Source organism: Agelaius phoeniceus, chromosome Z (genome assembly GCF_051311805.1).
Source record: "Agelaius phoeniceus isolate bAgePho1 chromosome Z, bAgePho1.hap1, whole genome shotgun sequence".
Taxonomy (NCBI): Eukaryota; Metazoa; Chordata; class Aves; order Passeriformes; family Icteridae; genus Agelaius; species Agelaius phoeniceus.
Window position 1 is genome coordinate 72,948,654 of NC_135303.1, and position 20,843 is coordinate 72,969,496.

Genomic DNA, 20,843 nt, shown 5'->3' on the forward strand with positions numbered 1-20,843 from the left:
GTTTTTTTATCTCTCCCACAACCAATCCTCCCTCTGGGGAGATATCTTCTGTTGATGAGCCATTGAGTGTCACTGCATGACTGATAAAATTACATCATCCCATTGTGAGATGGGAGGGGAGGAGCCAAGCATTCTGCCCAGGGGAGGAGCCAAGCATTCCTACCTGGATGTATTCTGAGATTTGGAACACCACAGGCAGTCTTTTCCCACTGGATTCCCAGAGGAGGAGCTGTCTTCTCCACTGCATTCCCAGAGGAAGACCGAACCCATCTACACCACCACGGGACCTTCAGAGGAAAACTCCACCCTTCTACAGGATCGCTGCTCCAACAGAACCACACCTGGCACTGCAGGAGGACTGCAGCCACCATTGGATAGGAGTGCTACCAACACCCTGACCCACAGGGTGTCAGGCCACACTCTGGCTCTGTCAGTAGTTTTGGGGTTTTTTTGTTTGTACTATTACATTTGTATTTTTTAGTTTTCCTAGTAAAGAACTGTTATTCCTATTCCAATATCTTCGCCTGAGAGCCCCTTAATTTCAAAATTATAATAATTTGGAGGAAGGGGGTTCACATTTTCCATTTCAAAGAAGACTCCTGCCTTCCTTTTCAAACCAAGACACCTAGCTTCACCAATTTTTCAGAGCAACTCTTGACAACATTCCCACATACGTATATAAAATGTATTCACCATGTATTCCTTCGTATTTTCCTCATTTCTTGCATTCACAACAATGCTTATAAATAAAATCCCAACACCTACCAGACTGCTGTTGTGCAAATACTACTGCTCATCAAACTAAATAGTGTTTACCATCACCATCCCCCACATCATGTGCTCCTCTATCGAGCTAAGTCACCCTAACCTGATCTGAAGGACAATCAACCTGTTGTCTATCCTACACTTGTGTTGAATCATGAGAGGCAATTCCAGTTTGTTTACTGAAACTCCTTTAGATTACACAAAGGGTAATCATAGTGCTTTGGGAAATAATTGATTTTACCCATCGTGAATGAAAATGCACTACATGTGTTACACCTATACAAATACATGCATAAAAAGCAAATAGTACAGCTATGCTGGTACAAACATCTAGGCTTTCTAAAAAGAAAATTTAAAGCAGACATATCTACCTGGTCTGTTTGTTTACTGTTCCATAGTAAGCAAAAAAAAACAAATTAAGTTTAATAAAAAACATAAAATCAAGAGAAGAAATACTTTGAGTCCTGATTTTTTTATTCAGGGAGAAAAATAAGCCCACAATTCTACCATGAGAGACAGGAGTCAACCAATTTTCTTGATATCTTCAAGAAGGTAGGTTTTTTTCCCCTTGTGCTCCAATTAGGTCAGCTACCGAATCATAGGATGGCTGGTGCTGGAAGGGACCTTAAAGATCATTAGTTCCAACCATTTTGCCACAGGCAAAGGCAATTTCCACTAGATCAGGTTGCTCAAAGCCTGATCTAGTCTGGGATGGGTCCTTCCCAGCTCCTCTGGGCAACCTGTTTCAGTGCCTCACAATCCTCACAGGAAAGAATTTCTTTCTAATATCCAATTTAAACCTAACCTCTTTCAGTTTAAAGCCACTCCCCCTTGTCCTATCACCAAACACTCTTGCAAAAAGTCCCTTTCCATCTTTCTTGTAGGCACCCTCCAGATACTGAAAACTCCTGTAAGGTTTCTCTGGAGCCTTCTCTTTTCCAGGCTGAAGAACCCCAGCTCTCTCAGCCTGTCTTCACAGAAGAGGTACCTTAGCCCTCCCAACATTTTCATGGCCCTACATGAAACAGAACTACATGGCCCTACATGAAACAAAAGATCCAAACTTTCAGAAAGTTTTACCTCTGGATTCGAGGGGAGGTATTATTCCAAAATAAGTTACAATATTTGTAACTGTGAATAGAGATTCAGAATAACCCTGGAATACTTTTTGCTTTTCAGCACAAAAAGTAAGGAAGGATTGAAGCAAAAGCCATATAAACATTTAAACTGAGCAAGAACATTCTCTTGGTTGAATTTTACATGGCTTGGTAGTAGCAAAAAAGACCAGAGGAGTTTCTCCACCTACCCTCAGAGAGTCAAATCAAGCAGAATTTTATCCTCAAACAGCAGCAGTTAACTGCAAAAGATAAGCAGTGCTCCTTTCTCACTTACACAACTAGTTCAAGGGGTAGAGAAAGGGAACTACAAGAGTAAAACAAGAGTTTGACATGATATTCCAGGGAAAATAATAATCCTCTACCATAAAGGCAGAATTAACCTAACTTATTACAGGATTACAGTCAAACAATTTCCCAGCTGATCAAAAAAATTTATAATGTGAACCATTTGTCTGTTGATCATCAAGTTCTTCTCAACTTTCATAATTACAAAAGTCTCCTATTCTGCCAAGCAAGTTAAACATATCTGTTAAATTTATTAAAAAGAAGTATATTTTGGTATATTTTATCTCATTCTCATTCACTTTAGTGGTCCTAATATTAGCCTCCTAGATATCTTAGGTAGACCCCCTTCATCCTTTACTTTCTGAAGCTTCTAACCCACAATTCACTGCTATGGCTTTTTCCCCTCCCCCATTTAATTAACAGATGCACACTTCTCACTACTATATTAGCCTGTTTTAGATTCAATGTTTTCTAAGCATCTAGTAAAACATCCTTTAACTGATTTCCCTTCAAAACTGAGTAGAAAAGGAATTTCTATACAGATGATTTCACTGAATGGCTTCCAAGTGATCTTTATAAAAAGGAACAAATAAATGCTGCTGATTAAACTTCATATTTATTATGTACAATCAAAGTCAATTCACAGTCATTTATACTTGATCAAAAACAAGGTTTTAAATACACTACTGGTTATTTGTCTCCTTTAAATAATAGGTGCTACTCCAAGTCCTTTTATAATTACTTCTAAAAATACTGCATCCATCATCTTTTAAATGAATATTTAGTATTAGTAGTACAAGACCACCTGCACATAAAATTAAGTTTCCTGTACTTAGGGAGTTAGTCATCCTGTATGTGACTGCAATATTATAGTCCATAGCAAGCTATTTCTGCTGTGGCCACAGAGAAAACCAATTGATAAGTGTTATTTTTTTTCAGTTCTCATCAAAATAGAATTGTCCTTTTTCATCATTTTGCCCTTCCTAAATTGCCAGCAGCTATTTTAACCATCAAACACATCACTTTTTCTACCATGGGTCAGTGACACTATGCAGATCAACCATAAGCATTTCTCCTTCTAACTGAGTACCCAACACTTTTTTCTTAATAAATATTCTTAGAATTATTCATCAGTCTTTCATGAGCAGTATTTCCAGTATCTTGCATTTGTATCAGGTATTTTTACTTCTGCACATGCTTTAATAGATATTCTACTTGCCTCTTCTCTGTAAGTATGTTTACTTCAGGTCATTTTTATCTGAGGAAAATCTGTCATCTCTTTTCACCCTAAAATGAAGCTGCCAATTCATAACAGGAAAGCCCACTCCTTTACATCACTTACCTAGTCAGCTAGCTCACTCTTATCATCTTTGTCTTCATTTACTTATCAACAGAAGTGTCAGAAGACCACTTGGACCTGCAGAAACACTATGCCATTTAATCAAAAATGACTGTCTGTCTTGGATGACTAGAAGTCTTCACAGATAGGTAATCTGTAGTATAATATCATCATGGCAGTATAGCATTCCAAAACACATGGCACATCCCATGCTACTCCTTCCCTACAAATTAAAGCAACTCATTCTTTTTGCTTTCTGTGTACAAGGCTTCTTTGGACTGAACTTGATGCAGATTGGCTAGCTTCAAATTTACCTGGTCTTATTTAGTGACATCCAGTATTTCTCATCCTGATGTGGAATTCTGTAAAACATCCATCTGTACAGCTCTCCACACCATTGTTGTATGATGCCCCTGACACAGCAGTGATACAAGAAGAAAATTGTAATTTTTATATAAGCTTGTGCAATTAAATTTGTAAACTCATACCATTCTTCATATTAAGACAAGTATTTTGGCAGAAAAACAAACTATGGCACATCCATTACAACCTCCCACAGCTGCTTATGACATCACTGAAACTAAGCTATTCTATCAGGCATTTCTGTTTCACCATCACCTCTTCCCACTAGGAGGAAAATATACTTTCATATTATAATGTATTCAACTGGACCATTAAGAAAAAAATATCCTGGGGTTAGCAGGGGAAAGAAGAAACAAAAGGAAAAGAGAAATTGTCAGAGAGGTCTGTGAATGACACAGAAGCAATATCTCAACTGAAGAAATAGGCACTGGGATTCAAAGACAACTGTTGAAAGCAAGTTAACTTGCCTACATTAGCTAGCATTTGATTCTGTCTCCATGGGATAATGCAGATGGAAAAGCAGAGGAGAGAAGGAAAAGGAAGTCAGATATGCTATTTAAATACTTTAGAAGAATTCTCCGCACACTTCCCCTCTGACACTACCACACATTTATGACACTGTTTAAGAAGTTTTTTATTTGCTAGCTACTAAATGACAAACAAGATTCAAGAACTGCTTACGTAATGCAAGCATTAGTACCCCAACATCTAGCCTTTGCATAGAATTAAACAAAGTTGCCTCTATGGAGACAGGATGTTTTCCTTACAATACCCAATTCTGGCCATGTGACAGCCAGCAAGCTTGTTCATACAAGTCAACCCTATGATAACCTAATCTTATTTAGACTCTCAGCAGTGTACACATTTTAAGGGACAAACTAACTACTATTCTTTTGGTGTCCTAAATGAAAAAAACATTCAACAAAGCAGGCCAGAATATGTTAATAGAAGTGCTTATGGGTCTGAAAATCATTTCAGTTATTGAGACAGCTTGTCCATAACCTCACCTACACTACAGGGAACACCAGGCTCACAGAACAATGAGTTCCCCAAGTGCATTGCCAAGATAAAATACATCTCATGCTGACTAGTTTAACCTTCACAGCTGGAACACCTGAGATATGTTGGAGCAGGCATTTCACGCCAGAACTTGTCAAATATAACTAGGAAGGGGGAGAATTAAGGCAGCATTTATTGCTACAAGGAGAAATGAATCAGCAAGTCAAGAGGACTCACAGATTAAATATGCAAACCAGAGCTTATGTAAGAATCTTGGAACACATCCAAAATAAAGAAGTCACAAGAATACTGAAGGGATAGGATACAGAGAATCCTTTTTAGTCAACGCAGCCTTCTTTATTCAGGTGGAAGTCTTGATAGCAAGACAATGAAATAGGAATTTCCTTAACTAACTGTAATTACACAGCTTCAAAATTGCATCCTTAAATGAAGGACTGTCAGAAGACCAAACAATCTCCAAATACATCAATAAACAAGCTGCAATACACTGTAAGAGTGAAGATTTCAGAGCCTTGTCAAATTCACCTATCAGACGATTACAAATAGTTAAAAAAATAAAAGAACTCTGACAACTTTTAGTCTTATGTTTCTTTCATGTACTTTGACTATTCTCAAGTAAAAACTTGTTTACAGTTTCTATTTCCATGTCATATTTCAGTACCTGCAAATACATGTTGATACATTATGTTCATATTGGACCTAAGCATTTAATATTGTGCTATGAATTTAGCAGCTTGACAAATACAGCGACTTTCCCAGAAATCTACTCGTTACAAAAAGCTTTTGAGAAGCTGGAGAACACATACCAAATTGGCATGAAAAAGCCTCTATCCAAGACGATCACAAAACATGAAGAACACTTATTAGATCTTTTGTAATGCCTACAGTAAATTTTTCATTACAACATGCTTTACGATTCAGCTATTAAAGATATGTATGCAGCCACAAGCTTATCAAAAAGCATTTGCTTCACAATCCTGTTCTTTTTAGCAGGTAGATATTTTCTTCCCCCAGTAAAGACTCATTAATCAAAGCTGCTAATGAATCAACTGTTAGGAGTGAAAAGGGGACTAGACTTAAGAGCAAACTATTTCAAAGCAAGAAACAAGCTCTACATTTAAGCATACCATTTGAATTGCCCCAGTAATACTGAAGTGTTTCCAAGTAGAAACAAGGAGATTCACAATGAAACTAGGATTATAAAACAATGTTCTAATTTAACATAAAATTATTAGCAACATTTAAATATGTGTACTTGCCTATTATCTTACACATATTCAATGTTACTGAACAATATTAGTAGCATAAAAAAAGAAAGAACCTCCTCTAAATCCAAGCTGTGCACTGCTGCCTGAACTCTTCCACTTTGGGGTTAGCTTGGCAGTAGCAGCTTATTAGCAGTCCCAACCTATTCAAATGATAAAATGGTTTCTCTTTTGTGACAGTTTTTTCCACAATATCATTCTCTAGTCAGAGAATTATGAAAGAAATCTCCCAAGTTTAACAGAGAAAAATTGCACTTCTTAAAATTCTGTAAACAAGGATGTACAGAAACAATTGTGAAGCCATCACACAGAACATCAAGTATTTTATATATATATTTAGGGTTTTCTTCTCAAAAACAGAATATGCTCCTCAAAATCTAACTTTTTTCATTAAAACCCACTCTGTCCCCATGAACTCATTTCCAAGTAAAAAGCTCCTACACCTGGTAATTCTTTTCACAATTTTACCTAATTTAAGTATTGCGACTTCTCTACTTCCAAGCACATAATTTCAGCAATTATTAAGCATTTAAAACATTATTTTTGCCATAAAAATATTTCCTCTCTCAAAAGTCAAACATTTTCTGTGGTTAGTTACACATATTTGTGGGTGCATTCTAACTATATTCTCAAATCAGAGCAAAAGATGGTGAGAGCAGAATAAAAAAAAATGCATTTGCCCAACATTCCTTATGAAGACTAAGACAGTATATTATCCTATTCCAGTATATACTGTAATCTAGCAAAGACTTTTGTGGCACTTCAATTAGGGACAAAAATTGGAAAATAAAAAAAACCCCATATCATTCTAGTCAGTTTTTCCCTACTGTGCTATGACCCAATTCTGAGCATCTATATGCATCTGCTATTAAATAATGCGATGAAAAATAAGTTTAAAAAAAAATCCTTTCAGTCTCAGCCCATGCTAAACATACCACTAACAAGTATACAACAGTATATGCATGCAATTGAAAAAAAAAAGCTGACTCCCCCAAAACAACACAAAAAACCAAACGAAACCAAAAAAACCCCAAACAAACAAACAAACAAACAAGCAAAAAAAAAAATCAAAAAAGCCAACACAACCCAAATCACTCTAACCTTTCTCTAGATAGAACAACAGCATCTCGTTAGCTTATGCAGGGCAGAAATACTTGTTTGAAATTAATTTTATTTTTTGCACAAAGCTACCTGAATACATTACCATAAAATGGGTTATGAATTCAAAGTAAGCAAATAATGCAGAAAAATAGAGCAGATGCAATGGAAGTCAGTCTACAGAAGTGCTCACACAGAGCTGTACCAACTTTAAAGTACAAACAGACCATGTTCTGTGACCCAAGTGCAAGAGACAGTACCAATACAGTGAATACCTCCAGCACCCCTTGAGAGAAAACAAACAATATACATTTCTTATGCATCATCCCTACAAGCTACTGTAATACAAATATAGCAGTTAAAAATTTGTCATTCTTACATGTGAGGGGGAGAAGATATTAATAGAACACTTAAGAGTGTAACTGAAACAAAAAATGTGCCAAAACATTCAGCTCCCCTTATCTCCTTTAACATACGTGGACAGTCACCTACCCAAATCACTCCACCACTGCTAATTTACACCCCAGGAGCCTGAATCAGCTTCTCAGCTGGGACCACAGATTCACCAGGACGCCGAACAGTTTATTAAACCATCCACATGGATCTGTAAAAGAGAATTAAGAAGTGTTTTCAAAATGATGAGTGTAAGCAGTCTTACACAAAACTACGGCAGTAAATCCACACATTTACTTTGCTCTACACCAGAATCAAACATAGACAACACAGAAGCAGCAATACCACAACAACCACCATTCTATCAACATTAATTTTTGTTTTTTGTCAAATGTGAACATAATGCAATCAGAAAAAGCAGTGTGTCAAAACACAGAAAACGTAAAACTGATTATGGTCTTCTCCTTCTATGGCAGCCAAAACTGAATCATATACACTACTAGCAAGCTAGACCTCAGAACAGCTCCCTGTTATTTGTATGAATGGAGTCAATTATCAGATTAATAAAATGTAACCAAAACCAACAAGTACTTATGTGCAGGACCTGGGCTGAATGACTTCCTCTTAAAGTTCTGGTGAATCTCCATCATGTTCTCTGAAAAAGAATCTATGCCGCCCACACAGACACAAAAGCTTCCACAGCCCTCATGGGGAAATAAAACTCACTGCAACAAATGAGTCTTTTAAAAAGCTTCAATTATTTTAACTGGACCTGCCAGCTGCCTTTTTTTTAGCTTAACATCATGTTTTGCTGAAGGTCTGCAGCCACAGCTATTGGCAAGAGTGGAGACAGTTGCTTACAAGTAGTTGGGTCTCTTTCTCAGAAGCTTACTCTGCCTGGTGGGCTTGTGTGGAATACTGCCATACACTCTGAATGTTGAGAATACCAAGTTTTAATATGTGGTCCTGGGTAGTAAGCCAGAATAATGCAGTAAATCTAACACCCATGGCGTGTTACACATGCATCTTGGTCACATTTGTTGAAGACAGTTCAAATACAGTGTCAAAATACAGAAAAATGGTTTTTCATCTGTTTTTTAAACAGCTAACACATGTCACCCAAAAGAAAAAGGTCTAATAAATCTAGGTTTCTATGTTGATAAATGAAATCTTCCCTGAAAGAAATTACTCTTCAGGAGATCAGATCCTGATTCGTTCTTAATACACAGTCACAAAACTGAGTTTCATGATTCCTGGAGTTTTGTGATTCCTAAAACTTTTATGACAAACAGCAGCAACAGAATTGCCAAGAAAACAAGTGTTTGTGCCACTGCCAGAACACTGTGAGATTTAACAAACCATGAAGCATCCATAGTAATACAGCTGTTCAACAGATCTTAGCTACCTTTTCCAAAACATAGGTTTTATCATCTCCCCAGGATGCCATGGACATCCCAACTACAAACTCTGAAAGATGCCACAGTTAATGACTGCACTGCTACTTTCCTGGCTTTCTCAGGAATAAAAAAATTGGGCTGCTGTCCCTTAAAGCAGTGGCTCTGAATTTTCCTTCTAAATTTTTCCTACTGCATTCCCACCTATAAGCTATAAAATTCTTGCATGGCTGAAAATATGAACATAAGTATCACATTATATCAAGTTTATATCTAGCCAGCAACTCCCTTCATACACACCCTGTTTAGGAACTGGTGGTCTGTGATGTAAAGCCTGGAACAGCTTTCTTAGCTCTTAACTAAGGAGAGCTGACTAACTTCCCTGTCTTGTCTTGTGATCTTCCAGAGAAGATTCAGATCAATTTGACATGTAAGTGGCATCTTTATAGATACAGAATGGATTGTTGAATATGGTGTCTCTTCCAGTTTACCTATTCAAGCTTGTGACTACCTGCAATCCATGATACAAGCACTTGGTACTGATGTAGACTCCAAAAGTTAATAGTTGAGGAAGAGTAAGAACTTCACATATCATTAGAAGAAAGACCTTTGACACTTCTCCTAATGCCAGTATTCCACACAACAGGGTAACTTAGAAAGTAGAACTAAGGCTACGGTCCACTTCTGGCTCTTTCATTACCAGAGACTTGTAATTTTTAATTAAAACACACTACCTAATTAGTATCAACAAGCCAATCCAACTCAAACCTTGAAGGGTAGGTCACAATAGGAAGAGGGACCCATATTACATTTGAGTTATAAACCCATTTCAGAACAGTTATGAACAGCCAGAACTTCTCAGAACTAGACAGATTTGTGCTGTTGAATACCTAAATCATCCCTTGCAGACAATATGTTGGAGCTTTTGTGGCTGCAAAGACAATTATGAGCAGAATCAACTTGGATTTTATTCCACTATCACACTTGCGAAAACCATGCCGCATTAAAAAAAAAAAAAAACAATAAACAGAACAAATTTTTTTCCATTTTACTGTATCTAGTCCCCTGTTACTGTTACTCCATTTTTTTCAATATATGACATGAATGATCAGGGTCTGCTTATCTACATGAAATTTCATTCAAGTCCTGTGAAAATTTAGATGTGGTTAGTACTGCTATCAAGTACGTCAGAGTTTGCAAGAACATACCCTAGAGCCTATGCTAAAATAACTGGTAGTATTACATTATAAACCAAGGGTATCTATCACTTTGGCTAAGATACCATATCTATCACTTACTAGAAAAAAGTTGCAGATGGAACACCGCAATGGACACTACTTTCATTTTCAGACAGAGCCAAGAAGCATCATCACACCACTATATTTGCAATATAACTAATGATAGCAGTGAGTAATGGAAAAGATAGCTTAAAGCAGCAAAATTCATTTAGAAATATTCTACTAATAGATCTTTAATACTGTAAAAAAGACTAGTTGAGATATTAAGTCACTTCTACTGCAGATCAGTAGATGTATGCATAAAATCTAACATTTTGATTTCACAATGATCAGAAAAAAAAATCATTTAGTATCACAGGATTCTTCCCCTACATTTTCTTCATCTACCATGACAAATTTAAAAATGATATTCAGATTTTTTTCAAGCTGAAAAAAAGTTTAGCTGAATCCAAAGTGCCAAATAAGAAAAATAGGAACTAATGAATATATGGGCATAATTACTAGCAGTGCACATATAAAATCAATACTTTTGCAATTACATTAATGCAGTTGGTCATGAACTGAAAAAAAGTCTCCTCAGTTGCTTTCTGAAAGGAAGTAAATAATTTGTATATTTTTTCCATTAAGTTGAACAAACAGAGGATGCATATAATTACAGGTAACATATAAAAATTAGCCTATATGACAAGAAGTTTTTTGATATGTATTGATTCTACTTTTAAAAAAACAAAAGTAAATGCTTAAACACACTTGACTACTATCATTAAAAGTGCTAAAAGAATCTGGTTATTAGAAGCCAGGTGATTAGCAGGAGAGGGCATCAGAGAGATATTTTGTGAGATGAAGAACTTGATGTTGAGTAGCTGATTGATTTGTATGCAACCTTAACACTTAAATTCAACATTGGATCCTAAGGTCTTCTCTAGATCAATGACTCAAGGAGAAGGGTAGGAAGAAACCCACTCCAGCAATACATAATAACCTCACTAAGCTCAGCTTCACTACTGGCTATTATTCCAGCATGCAAGACTCACAGTTCAATATTTGAGTGTCAGGACTGATATCAGAAAACAGATGATCACAGAGAGAGAATGAGTAATTTTTATGAATCTTTAAATATTCTCTCCCACAACCCCTGCTTATTTCAAGATACAGAGATATAAATACAGGCACATACACCCAAAAAGCAGTGTTCAACTTGCTTTCTAACCATACAGCAGAACAAATGTAAAAATACATAGTTGTCTTTCACAGACCTTTTCTGCCCAGCATTTTATCATATGCCAGATGCACTGAAACTAAATGCTGGTCCCTCAGCATCTGGCTCTCCCCCAAAAGCCCAAAACTGCAGCATCAAAAAAAGAAAAAAAAAAAATCTTTGTGTTTCAAGTGGAAAAAAAGCAGGAGAAAGGTAACTCTAAAAACAGTAAAAGTGAATGCAGTTGATAATATTTCTGTCACACATTCACTTAGAGGGGGAGGGATTAATGCAAACATGAAACTGTACAAAAAAAAATATACTTGCCCTCACATTCAATTTCAATTTACTGCACTCTAGATTCTTATTGCAGATAGAGTCTCAAAAATTAAATAACATGTGAAGGAAACACAAAAAAAGGTGCAACTTTTTTCCATTTACATTTGCAAGGTCAACAGACACTTCAGTATCTTAATAACTAACTAAACTATGAAAGCATTTAAGAAAAAAATCCTAGTATATTTTTAATCTGGGGGTGTGGGAAGGAAATTAAACTACCAACCTCTGCATCACATTTTCAAAATTCCAGTCCCAGAGAAATTAATATCATTATACTAGTTGCTCTCAAGTATGCAGAAGATTATCATTCAGAAACTACCTTCAGGAAGAATTCAGTATCTCCAAATCCTGCACAGCCTAATCTTGTACTACACAATTTGAAAGAAAAAGCCATATAATACATAAGTTATCTTCCCAATTATAATGTTCAAGAAGATTTGGGAGTTAATATAGTCTAAGCTTTTTTCCACCTTTGAACCCCAAGAAAATAAATTATCTTACAGCAAACACTGTTTCCCCTGAAATGCTACATCAAATACTTATCAATCAACCAGAAGGTAAGGTGCTGTTTTACAGATTAAAGAGCGGGACAAACAAATAGTCAACTGCTGTCATGAGAAATAGCTTGACTGCTTAAGGATGTGTTGAGAACTATCCATTTGATGCCTTAGGATTCCAGTAAGCAGGCAGGGTACAGCTAAGATATCAGAAGTAATTGCTACGAACACTGGTGTGCCTGGAGAAGGAAAAAGTCCTCACAATTCAATTTAAACGTTTCTCATGTGATGACTCTAAGAAGTGCATTACTAAGGGAGCAATTTAAACTCAGATAGCAAGAAATAAGTTTTAAACTCACTAGTGCTTTAACAAACCACTGCACTCTAGTCTCTCCAGAGAAGCAGACATAAGCAGAGTATCAGTCTTAAAAAGTGGGTAACAGCACAAATACCAGCTCTTTCTGTTCACTTCATGACCATAAGTGCCACCTCCTCTCTAATACAGGGGCTTGGCCCTTCTAGAAACAGGAGGGAAGACAGAAGTCGCCTGCATTTCATGAGTGCAGTACAGTCAAGTAAGGCCACTATACATGGCTCCTCATTACAGACACACAGCACCTCCACACCCAGCTAGCAATCTTCCTAGAAGATTTGAGAATGATGAAGCTAAATGTCCTCTCTTCTTCCATCCTCTGCCTCCTAAATTATCTTGCACTTTCAATCCCTCAATAAAGGTGTTTCTATCCTGCCCATCTGAAATTGAAAAAGTAAAACACCATAAAGGCATTGCACACTCTAAGTGACAGACATTTCCAAGTCCATCATTTTGTCATAATATATAACATATGAACTTGTTTACTAATCATACCAACTGCCCATCACCTGTCCATTCTTCACTCACACTAATCTGAAGGAATAGCATGCCACATTCAAATACTGTTGACCTACAAATTTCAATCAAGAGATTTCTCTAGATAATGAAAAACACAATGCCACCAGAAATCCCAACTAACTAAAGAGGCTAGATATATAAGTCTCAAAAGCAATTGCTCTGAAACATAGCTTTCAGGAGGAAAGGTCTTCACTGTTTCTTCTCCTTTTCCATGGTTAGTCTCATTCCTGCAGCAATTAAAAACCATTTTACAGAGAAACATTTAATTCCAGCCTACTGTCTCAGGTCTAGAAGTCAATCTGCCTATGGCAAGAAAAAGTAGGAGAGATAGGAGGTGGTAGACTATAAATCTGCTGAAAAGAAGGTGTAACTGGGTAAGTATCCCAGTTTTTAACTGCACTTTTGACTTTCATGTATGTATTATCAAGTATCAAATCACTGATGATGAATAGCAACATTTATATTTATTGTGAGTAAGTGGAAGACTATTCCAAATTAGCAAGTAGAACTCAAAAGGCAAGTCAATCTCCATCATGCAAAATTCAAACTACAGCCTGCTGAAGCAAGAGTAATCCCTGCTTTTCCCTCACACCTGTCTTTTATTAAAGCTAGGGTTTTCTTAATCACACTGTAAGTCTTATCAGTAACTGATCCAAAAAGCCTAAATCTGCAAGACACTGAGGAGAATTTTTTTTTCATTTAGATCAGTTTGCTCAACAACTCAGTGAACTTCGGTACTATGTCTCCACCTTCAATACCTTGTCTTCCTTCTGATGCAAAGAACCACACTGGAAACAAAGAGGAAGTGTGCAAAGCAGATGCAGCAGAATGTAAGACTAGACATTTAGCCACAGGCTTTATAAATTAAAACTCCTTTAAAGTAAGGGTGATAACTTCATTATTACTGTTTTGGTTTTTTTTAGTACAAAAAAGATGTATCAAAAAATATATGCAAGCATATTTTAATGCTCACAATAGCACATGTTGATGGCAAAATTCATTCATGTGTGTCACATTTATAATTTAGTCCACCTTGGATTCAGTTTTAGTGGAGGGAGCAGGAGGGAAGAATTAAAAAAAAAATTAACCATTATAAATATCTACAGGCAACCAAGAAGAAGCACAGATACTCAGTGAATCCAGTGAACAGTTTGGTCCAGACACTGACTGTACCAGTACCTTTTTTACTCTACAAAACTGAAAGAAATATTCACAGGATGTGGTCGGAACTTCAAGACACTTGCTCAGCAAGTGCTGTGCATGTTTTTGCAACAAAAAGTCAAATACTTGCCCACAAAGCAATGCTTTAAATTTAAGAGACTTGAGAGAATGAGAATAAAGCACACAAAAGTATATAGACCATCATTCCCAACATGTTAAGTTCAAAATTTACATATACTTTCTTTTAACCAAAACAAAAACTATTTAAAAATTCCAAAGTGACCAGGTGTTTTCCAAAGAAGCACTATTGAGAGAAAGTCTTGGTTGTTCACTTTGGCTGAATATTAAGGTTAAAAAAACATTTAGAAAAATCTTCAATTTATATGAACCTGCAACTCAAACAATAAATAGATACACTGAATAGATTTACAAAAATTGATATTTATATACACAACAGTGCCACTGCTCTAGATGTATCTTTTACATGCCTTACTGTTCTTAAAATGTAGTGAAGATACATAAAATGCAGTTCAAGAGTTCAAGCTTCCTAGAGTATCAGAAAGCTGCCACTTTCAAGTGGCATGACGGTATGGCCATGATGCCAATAACTTAGAGCAGAATGAAACCTATTTCCAATCTTGACGGTAAAGGTGATTTGTCCTAACTCAAATCCATAAAATAAGATATTTTCTAACAGCCTTCAGATGCTTGGATGTAAAGCAAGGCTAGTCATTGCTATGAATAAAACCAGTCTCTACACTGCACCCAAGTTTCTCATCTAAATTCCTTTTCTACAGCCCCTCCAATCAACGGATTAACTTAGACCCACCCACGTCATGCACCTCAAAAACAGTCTTAACAGTAAATCTTGATAAGAAGAAATAGAAACAGGTTTTTGTCATTAAACAGAATTCTTCCATGGTGCTGTCTGATGGCTTGCTCGCAAATCAACATTAACGAGGTCTTAGAGAGCCTCAGGAGAATGGACATATTCAGGAAGAAACAACAAGAAAGAATGAAACAAAAGTGTAACAGTCAATATGCTTTTAAAAGTTACAAAAGTTATATATATATGTTAATTAAATCACAGACTAAAATTAAGTTAAAAAGTATCTCAAAAAAAACCAAAACCACCAAAGATAAAATAACTCAACTGTTTAATGGAGAGGTATAAAATAGGTCTTTACAACGAACAGCACAGGAAAATCTTGGAAAAAAAATTTGGAATAAATGTCAAGGAGGGGAAAAAAACCCTGTAGATTCCATAGCATTATTCATCTATTAAAACCAGAAATGGCAAGTGCTTTGATGACAGTTAGAGTTGGTTAAAGAATGAGATAAGACAATACATTACAACTCTTGCAAGTGCACTGCAATTTGCAATGTTTACATATTCCAAAAGGGGAAACCCAAATTTTGTTTCAAGCTTATGCTTTCTGGACAACTGCATTAACACTATGATAGTAGCAAGTCCAACTTGAACACAAGTCTGTGAATAATTTCCAAGTATGTTTGAAAATCAATTCCTGCTACTCATGATAACGTGGGCTAGAGTGCAAGTAAGATTCAGCCTGGTATTTCACACTGAAATTGTCAGCAAACCAGGCCAGACTCAACAGAATTAACACACAGTTCTAAGGTGCAGGGCACGAGGAACACCCATAGACACTTGCCATACACCTGAAGTACATTTCAGATGCACTAAAGAACAAAAGGAAAACATATACCTGGAAAAACATTTCTTTGTATTACTACTTCTGATACTTCCTACAATTCAATAGCTACAGACCACTCCTGTAGCCACTGATAGCTGGGAGACAAGCAGAAACACTGGAATTAACTGTGCTTGAACAGGTATGGCCTCTCTGTGGCTAACAGGACCACTACTCCTTCATGAAACACAAAATTTGGTGACTAGAATGAAGATAAACACCAAACTTTAAAGAAGAACAAAGGCTGAGGAGGAGAAAAGCTCATGTGTACCTGAAAATACATCTATAAACTTTCTCATACCCATCCCAAAGAAGGCTGAGACCAATCAGACTAACACACATCACTATCAGGGAAGGCAGCTGGACTGCCAGAATAAATGCAAAAGCAAACAATAACCCAGCTGGCTTGAACCAAACAATAACCCAGCTGGCTTGAACCAAGATACAAACAGGCAACTCTAGAATTTGTCTCATCTCTCAGCATACAAGCAAATCTTTAAATGGTGGCACCACTACCACTGGACAGCTAAAAATCTCAGAGACTAGAATTTAAACCAGAAAACAAACACAGCAGCACCTCCTTTTTCATCTCAAGAGACATGAATGTATCATGCTTCCAACCCTACAGCAGTTACGGCCTCTGCTACAAACGCTGCTTCATAAGAAGCTACTTCATGATTAAATGCTTGTTTCAAATAAATCTGTGCCTTGCACATCTATGGAAGTAAAATATTTGCCCTCTCTTCTCTTTCAAGGACCTCTCATTTCTTACACAAGACTGAACTGCAATTAGGATGTTATGTAAGTTAATTTACTGAAGTTAATTTTTAACTCCATTTCTAATCATAGGGATTGAACAAAAAAGAAAAACAGGGGGAAAATGACATTCTGAAAGAACAAGCAAAATTGCTTTAAAAATATACATACTTCATTCCTCTGTCTTAAAGAGGCTTTTATATTATTTCAGATCTGTAAAAATTATGCCATGTACTAGTTAGAAACTAATCAGATGAAATTACAGCTTTTTGATATACATGTATTTTTCTGTCTATGCACTTTTTAATACCTTTGCCTTCTAACTAGGAGAAATTGAAGTGAATTCTCACCTACTTTGCCAAAATGGAATAATAAGCAACAAAATGCTTGGCCTTGGGCTTGTGTCTGTCTTTATAATAATAAAACCCTGCAATATTTGGAGCTATTTGTTGTAAATGTTCTTACTCCTTGTCTTGAGAATTTGTTGGAATTAAGACACTGAACAGCAGCAAAATCCTTCACTGTTTTTTTTTTATCAACCATGGTTTTCTACCTGCATTATCAAGCAATTATATACTTCTCTCAGTGCTGTAAAGAACACATACACCACTAGCCTTAGAAAAATCAACCAACCAACCAACAAAAAAAAAAAACAAAAAAAACCCAAACAAACAAACAAAAAAATAAAATCAAAACCTCAAATAAACCCAAAAAACAAATCACCCACCAAAAACCTGCATACTGTGCACAGGCCTAGATATCCAGGAGGAAAATATAATTATTGTTTTCCTATTCCTTCACTCTTATTGATAGACTCCCGGTTTCAAATTCCAGGTATGGCATATATAAAACACAAAAAAAATAGGGGATGGGGAAAACAAACAGCAGTGAAAATGCTAACAGTGAAAGTCAGCAATTGGTAGTTAATACCATCCCCAATACAAAAAGCTCTTTTTAAACTCTTAACTCAGGATATAAAATAGGTTTGAAAAACATAATTACCACATTCTGTTTCACATGACTATGGTATTTTTATTCGTTTGACATATGCTGCTTCCTGAATGGATTTAATGTATTTTGGCATTCCAGAACAAAACTGCTCTCAGTGTTTGGCACTTCATGTACAATGCAGCCAGGAAGCCACTCCTTAAGACTTATGCAGCCATCTGCAGCAGACACCAAAGGTTTTTGATAAGCAAGCTGCACTGCTGTAAATATGCAGTATTTCAATATAAAAGAAAAGTTCGCATCTATTAATCAGACTCCGCATGTAATTGCCTGCAGATAAATTCAGGTGATCTGCAACATAAAACATGTCAGCACAGAAACCAAAAAGGAAAAAATAAATTTTAAAAAGATACTATTTCTTATCAGAAGGTTACTGATTATTTAAATGCTTACTAAATTGTAGGGTCTACACATAAAAAAATCCAGTCCCTGATGCCCTGCCTTACATGCACTCTCCCTCAAAAATGTAATTCCCAGAATTCCTACCTAAAGCTAGGAAGGATCAAACAACAGAGGTCAGAATAACACAGCAGGCACAGAACACTTGAGATACAAAGTAAGCAGATGTTGGGTACACAGGAGGGGAAGGAAGAACCACACTCAAAACCCTCTTGCTAGTAACTGCTCAGAAAAACAAATCCCGACAGGTTACATAATTCCATCTATGGTAACAGGAAGATAGATGGAAACACATTCATAGATCAGAGTTCAAAGGAAGTACATGGGGGTATGTATATTCATTTCCCATTTTTAATTTGGCAGATTTAAAAAAAATCATACCAAAAACTACAAATAAAAATGCAACCCAACATCTATAAGACTATACAGTGCACTAATGCAAGCTACTACTTGAAGAGAAATTGTATGTAGAACTGGACTTCCATTTTACTTTATAATTCCTCCTCCTTTAAAGAACACTTCGTTCTGTCTTCTAAGTGTTGTCCACTTCATCAAGCCAGTTTGGTTTTTGTTCTTACATATTCAGTATAAAATGGAGTAGTAAAAGCAGAAGCCTTTATTCATAATGCAGCTTTAAAAACAGTTTTACTTTATCATACCTTTTTCACTAAAATAAGGAGTGGCTAGAATAAGAAGTAGCCACTATTTTTTAAAAAAGCAAAGGTTCAAAAACCAAAACAGAAAAAAGTTGCATTTTCCAGACTCTAAGCCTCTTGTCCCTCTAGTTTATACAATAATTATGCCACATATTATGTCAATATTATTCTCAGCAGTTTTACAACTTATTGTCCTGGACATATAAGGGAATGCCTGAAGCCACTTACCTCTGTCTATTGTTTTTCTTTACATTAATTTTAACTGATACATAGATCCCAACACATGCCAATTTATTGTCACAGAACTACTCCTGTCTGCATTGGCTGTGGTTTTTTCTAACTACAACACTCTTCACATCTTCCATGTGGATAAGCACCATTACTCTTGTCCTCTATTTACGCAGCTTTTCTCTCACAATGCATGTTTGATTTTTGCCAATTCATAATCTTGTTTCACTCCCAACACAGTGATGAAACATTTAAGTTAGCATTTTTGTACCATTTTTTTCTTCAGTTAGTGTTGTGTTCCTCTAAGTGAATGGATGATGATTAAAGAGAGCTGTTACGTTATTTTTATTTTACTCTAGCAAACATTTTGCAGATCACATAAGTAACTGATACAAAAAAAAAGTAGAAAGCTATTCTTGAATAGCCTTCAAAGTATTTTTTTGCCTTTTTAGATAGGGAAGAACAAGAGTGCCTAAAATAAAACTTTTACTAATAACTTAGAATTTAGACAATTAAAATATAAAAGTACACTTTCTCTTAAAGTGTTGTTTTCAATAGGGATAATAAATTCACTATCGGGAAGTCAAAAACAAGCTTTTCACCTCACAAGAGATTTAAGATAAATTAAAAGAGCCTTCTTTCTCATCAAAATGCTAATTATAGCCTCAAAACTGAATTCAAAGTTGATTTAATAATAACCCAACTTACAGCGTTACTTAACTTCTGACACCCAGGGCTTTCCAGCATGAGAAAAAAAATAGAGGTACAATACTACTTTGACACTACCAAAGTAAAAAGTGGGACACTGCCAAGCTGATTTGCTATTAACATGTCACCCTCTTTTCTCAGAATAGGAAAAAGTGACTGAAGAGCGCAATGCAGAAATTCCAGAGAATTTCATAGCTATGACTTCAATTAATTTGAACTGTCCAATGCGTCCTTCAGACTTCTCAAAGATTAAAACCAAATTAATACAAAACTGGCGGAAATGAGTTTGAGGGAAAGTTATTCCTCGGCAAATATTTCATGCTCTGAAGCTGAAATTTAAAATCTAGAAATTTAACACCTGTGGAAGGATGTGTGAGCTACAAATCTAAACTGAGCAAACATATATTTAAATTCGGTGGAAATAAGCAGGGATTCGCTCCACAGACAAGAGTTTTTGTAAATGGGTAAGGAACAATTTGTTGGTTCTTCATTGGCTAGTTTATGTAACAGGAGAAGCAAAGTAAGAAAGAGAAAAATATTGATTAACAACACATTTCTGTCCCACTCTGTAACACTTTCTTCTAACCTGCTTCATTGACAAGGCCATAATCTTTCCCTTGACACATCACCACCACCCACTGCTGCAAAACCAATTCAGTAACTGATATCATGAAAGACTACAGGATATTTGATATGTTGACAATACATCTCCAACAGATCCCACAACTTCCCACAGAAAAATCCCACAGAAATGTTTGCCTGCTTTACTGTCTTTTTCTTGTAAGAACAGCATTGCAAAACCACAGAAAAATGCCAGGATCCTCAGCATTTCTTCTGCTTTGCTTCAGTAAGGCAAAACAAAATAAATGCTCCCTGAAAAATTGATAAACTCACTCAGATAAATAAAAAGGAAGAGTAAATTAACCTCAAGTCTATTAAAATCAAATTTAAGTATATCTTGCTTTTCTAGTACTTTTATTACTTAAATTTTCATTTAGTAAGATAAAATAC

General features: G+C 36.0%; 1 protein-coding gene across 6 annotated transcripts in view; it reads right to left on the reverse strand.

The window, feature by feature from the left end:
• The window catches only part of ERBIN (erbb2 interacting protein), a 120,711-nt gene that overhangs the window by 92,576 nt on the left and 7,292 nt on the right, over nucleotides 1–20,843 (reverse strand). For 5 of the 6 annotated variants that reach the window (XM_077171291.1, XM_077171292.1, XM_077171296.1 and 2 more), the window contains one exon: nucleotides 7,746–7,857. The exons of the other annotated variant lie outside the window; for it this stretch is intronic. The gene's annotated coding sequence lies outside the window, so the exon portion shown is untranslated. The remainder of the gene's footprint in view (nucleotides 1–7,745; nucleotides 7,858–20,843) is intronic. 6 annotated transcript variants of the gene reach the window in all.